The sequence below is a fragment of the Corythoichthys intestinalis genome, chromosome 21 (genome assembly GCF_030265065.1).
Source record: "Corythoichthys intestinalis isolate RoL2023-P3 chromosome 21, ASM3026506v1, whole genome shotgun sequence".
Classification (NCBI taxonomy): Eukaryota; Metazoa; Chordata; class Actinopteri; order Syngnathiformes; family Syngnathidae; genus Corythoichthys; species Corythoichthys intestinalis.
In genome coordinates this window covers 24,252,222-24,259,744 of record NC_080415.1, presented here as the reverse complement: position 1 = coordinate 24,259,744, position 7,523 = coordinate 24,252,222, and positions in this window count along the sequence as shown.

Below are 7,523 nucleotides of genomic sequence, written 5' to 3'. Positions count from 1 at the left end.
ACATTGATATGCATTGAATTATTGGTACTAAACAAAAAAATACAAAAAATCTACTCAACTGTAACTGTCTGAGATGCATACATAGAAGTACGATAAAGACAAAATCTTTGCTCTAAATGATGATTAAAATGACCTGAAATCTGTGGTTCATAATTTAGGTTCGATCGAACCCCAGATGTTCAATAAGTAAGTCTACTTCAAATGGATCGGACATCTATTGCTGTTAATAGCAATAAAATCACGATTATTCACTAGCTCAATAGTTAAAATTAACATCAAACATGCAAAAGCAGTGAGTCAGTTACTATTTGTGATTTGTGAGTTAATCAAAACCAGTAATCAGTTGATCGTTAAACCTGTCCAGTGACATTCATTTAATTCCATTTTTACCGAACTGTGACTTTGGGCCTTGTGATTTGATGGCATGTACCTCAAGGCTTTCAATCAGATCCAAGGCTAATAGGAAGTTTGCCATTGGAAATACCCAAAGTAGAGTCTTGGAATTGTTGTGCATACGGTTAACATTTAAGCTTTCCTTATTATAGTTAGTCACCAGATAGGATAACTTCTGTCTAGTTAGCCTTTCCTTTGTCCTGTGCCATGTGGCCCCCATGTAGTCTATATATTCTATTCTATGTTCTATGTTGATTTCCTGACCTCTCCCCCATCCTATTGTTTGCCCCTGAATAAAGAAAGTTGCTATCACAGCAGCAGGGGGAGCAGCTACCTACCTCCACAAAAGCTACATCGACTTCCTGTGTGTTCTTTTTAGCCAAGCTATGTGTACATAAACCTAGCTTCAAATATAACAAAAAGTCAACACATGAGGGAATTTGTACAAAAAGACGTATCTACTGTATTATAAGTACCAGTTACCTCTGGTGTGCCCCAGGGCTCTCTCCTAGGGCCCCTCCTCTTCGTCATCTACTTCCTTCCCCTTGGCAACATTTACCGTAAATTCAACATCCACTTTCACTGCTATGGCGACGACACCCAACTCTTCCTCACCTCCGAACCCTCCTCCTCTCCCCCGCCCTCATCGCGACTGACTGTATCACAGAAATAAAAATCCGGATTACTTTCAATTTCCTGAAACTAAACAGCAATAAAACCGAGGGGCTCCTCATTGGCTCCAAATCCACCATTTCAAAAAACCATAGCCTATCACTTACCATCGACAACTCTGCTGTTTCACCCTCCCAGCAAGTCAAGAGCCTGGGAATAATCCTGGACAATACACTTTCGTTTCAATCGTACATCATTAACATTACCTGGATTGCCCACTCCCACCTACGCACCATTAATCGCCTCCACCCCTCCCTCACCCCACATTCTACTGCCATTCTGGTTCACAGCCATGTCACTTCCCGCCTTGACTACTGCAACTCTCTCCCCTTTGGCCTCCCTCAAAAAACTCTCCATAAACTCCAACTGCTCCCCATGCATCCGCCACATCTCTCCAGTCCTGCAACAGCTTCATTGGCTCCTGGTCCACTTTCAAATCCAATACAACATCCTCCTCCTCACATTCAAGGCCATCCACAACTTTGCCCCGTCATACCTGTCCGACCTCATTCATGTTACCACTCCCTCCTGTGCCCTCAGATCCTCCTCCTCCATACATATGTCTGTCGCCACCGCTCGCCTATGCACCATGGGGAGCAGAACATTCAGCCGCTCGGCTCCACGGCTTTGGAATTCACTATCCCCCAACCTCGGGAACACCGACTCACTCACTCTTTTTCGATACAAACTCAAAACTCACCTGTTCAGATTCGCCAATCCATAATAATACCTGATTTCTTTGTGTTTGGTTTTCTTCTGCTTATTTTTATCTATTAGCATTTTTATTGTTTTTACATCTCTTTAGTATTTTTAAATTTGCCTTAAATGTTCTATACTTTATTATTTTTGGTGTTCTCAATCTTTAACTTTTTTAAAAAAAATAATTGGACAGCGACCCTGAGTGCCAGAAAGCCGTCTTGAAATAAAAACAAAACGATTCATACAAAAACACAGGTTACAGTGTACACAGATTGGGAATAAAGTGATGAAGTGACTAGCAGCAAGTGGTATTATAACAGAGTGCAACAGTGAGTATGTGACAATTTACGGTACTCATACAAGGAGCCAAATGGCTGACCTAATAGTGCAAATAAAGGTTTGTGCATAGATATTGATGCAACAATGCAAAAAATGCTATAATGTAACTATTGTACCTATATGTGCAAATATTGCATATGCAGTACCCAGATTTCGTGCATAGATATTGATGCAACAGTACAAAAAATGCTATAATGTAACTATCGTACCTAGTCTATATGTGCAAATAATGCATATGCAGTACCCAGATTTCGATAGAGGTCTGAGACCATATGACTTAGTTATATGCATGTGACAATATTGAGGCATTAGGAGTGCCATGACCGTGTCATTTCTGTGCAAACTTGAGTTGGTGGTGGTGATAGTTCATTTAGTGCCAAGAATCCCGTTGGAATTCAGTTGGACTAGTTTGGAAACAACGTTCAGGAAGATAATAATAGATAGAAGGGTGTGGAATTACTAATTAAAGGAAAAAAAGTGTCACACTCTACAGCTGTCATGTTGTGTGCGTTCTCAGTTCTTTTGTCCTCATTCAGCACCTGATTGAGCTGGATGTGCGACCTATGGTGCATTAGGAACACTTAATATTTAAGGACGTCTATCACCATCTGCGTGTGTCAGACTATTGCTTGCCTACTTGCTTTGCTTACCGCTGTGTGTGCCTCATCATCTTCGTGCTTCTTGACGTTCCTACGGTTGTGTCCTTGTTTGATCGTTTTTTAATTTTTGTGCTATTTTGAACATTGTAATCAGATTTTTTGTACCTTGTTGTACTTGCGTTTTCTGGTATGCTTCCTTAGTTGTACTTTTTGATACTCGCATTTTTTTGACCTGCTCCCTTTGTTATACTTAGGAAACACAAACCTTCACTAGTCTTGGTCTCCTGGTCTTTGATTGGAATCCACATCATTGGCTTGCCGTTCATCACAACACCTCTCCGACGACTGAACATAAGAAGTTGAGAGAGGCTGTGACAGTATCTTCAAAAGAAAGAGAGTAAGTCAATTTTATGCATGTACTTGTTGCACATCTGATAGAATGGCCTTACAATGTGCTTTATGTTCTTGAAATACCAAATCACAATAATCAAAGTTATAACAAGAGAAAAACAACTCAGTCAGGTCTAACTAAAATGTTTGACTTTAATGATATCAAATGAACTGAATGTATTTTCAAATTGTCCACAGGATCAGGGCATTGACAAATATGAAAAAAGATCTCTACTGTCAATCCTGTATAGAAGTCATGGCTGATCCTTTCAAACTACGTAAACACAGCTTCGCCTGGAGGTGTGTGCAGTGGTGGCAGGAGAAAGTACAGCGAACATGTCCAATCTGCAGGATGAAGTGTCATTCCATGGGTGATCCAGTGAACTTTTAACACTGGAATCAGAGGCCAACTGCAGTGTGCACAACAATAAACTGAAATTCCAATGCGGCATGCTGTGACATCTCAGCAGATGCTTCCAATCTGCAGGATGAAGTGTCATTGCATGGATGATCTATTTTACTTTCCACTGGAATCAAAGGGCCATCTGCAGCATTAACAACATTAAACTGGAACTCTTCTGCTTAAACCACCAATAATTGTAAGGATCTTCATCGCTTTCTGCATAAGAGTGACATGTTGTTAATAATGATTATTAACAACATGCCGTGCACTAGTAAAAAAATAATTGTATTGTAGTGCAACAATTAGCATTGCAAAAAAAACAACAACAAAAAACTTGACCCATCACAATAACTTTCAAAACGCATATGAAAGACATCAGAATTTCACATTGATATGCATTAAGTTATTGGTACTAAAGAAAAAAAAAACAAAAAACATCTACTCAACTGTAACTGTCTGAGATGAATACATACAAGTATAATAAAGACAAATTTTTGCTCCAAATAATGATTAAAATGACCTGAAATCTGTGGTTCATAACCTGGGTACGATCGAACCCCAGATGTTCAACGAGTAAGTCTAAAGGCCGAGTTATACTTCCGCGTCAGACCTATGCCGTCAAGGAAGAACCGAGTTACAACCCTACGCCGTAGCCTGACGCGCGTCTCTCGAATTTTCTAACCTTCGCGTCACGTAGACGTGTATGACGTGGCGAAAACGGACTGTGACTGGTCCGCTCAGACTGTTGCTTCCGGTTTAGCGCGAAATCCCCAACCTCTCGAAATCACCGCTAGGCATGTGCCGGTATGAGATTTTGACGGTACGATAACCGTGAGCAAAAATACCGCGGTTTCACGGTATCACGGTATTGCAATCAAAGCTCCAAAATTTTGAGATGTATGGGTTTTCAAAAAAAAAAAAAAAAAAAAAAATTTCCCATTGAACAGGATTTTTTTTCAAAACTTATTTGCAAATTGGAACATGAATATTATGTGAAAATAAATAAACAAAAAATAAATATTTTAAATATAAAATTCAAATATATAGAACCTAGACTATACCCACAGCCACAGCTCAAGTTGCTCAATATTAGAGTAAAAAGAAAATAATTGCTATAAAAAAGTAAAAACACTTCTAAATAAAATTAAAAATATATACTTTATGACTTTTCTTTTGGGGGGGGGGGGGGCGCTCAAGTGAAGTTTCGCGATTTTCAGCCACTGTGTCAACTCTAGTCTACATGATGCCATGCCTTTGTGTTAAAAAGAACAAAAATTTAATAAATTAGTTAAAAATTTATAAGTTAGTTTTATAAATTAGTTAAAATGTAAATATTGTTGTGGAAAGGTTTCATCTAAAAAAAAAAAAAAAAAAAAAGTGAGGAGTGAGACCTCTCTCTCTCAATTAGCGATCTTTGACGCGCTCCTTTTTCTTCCCCCTTCATTCAAGCTTTTTTCTCACTCAGCGGCTGAGAGTTATAAAACCTCGACAAAGCTGCTCTTCCAGCTTAGCTTAGGCTAACATTCGTCTTTGTAAGTTTTAGTTAGTTTGTATATTGAATTTGAAAGGAAAATGTGTGTTTTGTTTTTGGCGAACTTTTCAATGTTGCTATTGCTATCCTGTTGAACCGAATCACACGTGGAAAAATACAATTGTACAACGTTTTAAATGTATTCATTTGTATATTTCACTACGATTTGAGAGCTCAATAAATTGAAGAAAAGTATGTCTTGTGTTTGGAGGGCTTGTTTTGGGGGTTTGCTGGCTGTTTAGCTGAATAGCATCACTGACACTCACGGCAACAAACGGGAAGGGTGAGCGCTGCCGCACCAAGTCACTTCGGCTGCATTTTGGCACATGAAAAATAGCGAATACCGTACTAAGGTGTGACGGAAAATTTTAGTGGTTTTGAAACCGCGACGTTTTCACACCACGGTAAACCGTGAAACCGGTAACCGGCACATGTCTAATCACCGCCATTGTAGAATAGAATCAAACATTATTTTCTACACGCAAAAAACGGACCAAGCCGACGGGAGTATCATCGAAGAGCAAGTCTCGTCAAGAGATTATTGTGATTGCCAAATGGCAAGGTCGGCGATTGAAAAAAAAAAAAAAAATGGAAAAACCATCCAGACGTGTGTGTTCGGAATCAAGTGGCCACACGAAGCGGTGACCCAGTTGGCCAAAAACAGCCAACTTTTTATCACTTTATGTCGTATTTTTGGCTGCTGCACTTCATCATTTATTGTGTACATATGTTTGCTGTGAGTCTGTGACTTATTTACGTGTCACACTTCAAGTATATGAAGAATAAAGCACAGATTTGGTGCAAAAGAGTTGTTTTGATATTTAGTTCTCAATAACAGACAGTTCACACACACGATACATCATCACTGATTGAGAGTGCCTCGGTGCTTTTTATGATAACGTTAAAACCAAGGCTCCCAACACAGTTTTGGAAGTTCCATAGACGCCAGAAATAAAAAAAGTTGCTTCAATCAAAAAAAAAAAAAAAAAAAAAAAAAAAAAAAAATTCAATCAAAGAAAAAAATCATTTGAAAAATAAAATTCCCCTCTCCTATTTCTTTTTTGTTTTGAAAATTATATGCAATGTAAATGACCGTCTAAGGTGCTAGTCACATGATCTGTTTGAAAAATAATTTTGGCCCATTATAAAAAAAAAAAAAATATATATTTTTGTTAATTTCATTCATTTTTGTTGCAGTTTTATTGCTTTACAACTTTTATCTATATATATATAGGAAAGTCAATTTCATGCAATTACACTTTTCGGCCACTGGGGGAGGCTGGGCCCCCCCTTAAAATCCGCTTATGGTAATGGGTTATAGTACAGTATAATAATAATAACAGTTCCTATAGATGTCTTTGCGCTTAAAAAAAACATTGTTTAAAAAAAAGTCAAACATCATAACAGTTACAATCTAACTAATTTCTTGAGTAGTTTTTTATTTTATTTTATAAAATTCTTTTTTTTTACTTGTACTTGAGTACGTTTTTTGTATGACTACCGTACTTTTACTTGAGTAATATTATTTTAAGTAACACTACTCGAGTAAATTTTTTGGCTACTCTACCCACCGCTGGTTCTCAATTGGCGCATGGCAAGCCTCCATCAGTGGCTGAAACCTGTATGTTTGTGTTCACGATAACTAAAAAATGAAGAAAGGAATTACTATCAAACTTGCAGGATATGATTGTCAGATGAAGTGGAAGAGATTATATTTTGGGGTAATGAAGTCAGAAATAAAAGCTCAAATGTGTCAGGAAAGTAATTTTGGGATAAATATGCTAATCCATTATTAAATTAACTCAAATTTGTAGGGAAGGACAAAAAGAGAAAACGTTTTGGGCATGACGGAGAGGTGTGCCCACTTTAGGAAATGCTTTGGCAATGCTTTGAATATGGATGCTTAGGCAGAACTCTGCTGTCTGAGAGTGTGCCTTGAGTTTTGAAACAAATTCTGCATTCTGCCATGCGTTCATAACTCATGCATGTGCAGGATAAGTGGACGGACAAAGGAGCTAAATCGTTGTCAGTCCCGACTAAAAGGTAAAACTCGATGGACATACATTCTCGGCAGTCCTGCAATCCTGGATCCCATCATGCAGACTGATGTAAAACCTTTTCTTATTTATGCTCTACACACCACAAATTTGTATTCAATACATGTGATGATGTTCATACAAGAAATGATGTTGTGTTTATGAATCAACCCCATCGTGTGTTCAAACAATAAAATCACAACCTTGTGTGTGCAAACGTCATTTGTCGGCAGTCATGTGGAAGTGACACTTTACGAATGCAACTGAAGTAAATGTGTGTTGCAACCAGATCGTTGGCCGTTTCTTGTTGTCAGAATAAATATAGTAAGTAATTTTGCAACAGTGTAACAATTTGGAATGTTTATCATGTTTCCATATACAAAGTTTTTATTTGAATCTTTCTTTTTCTGGCTTACAAAAAGTTACATCTGAAAAAAGCTTCGTACTTTAGTCATTCAATT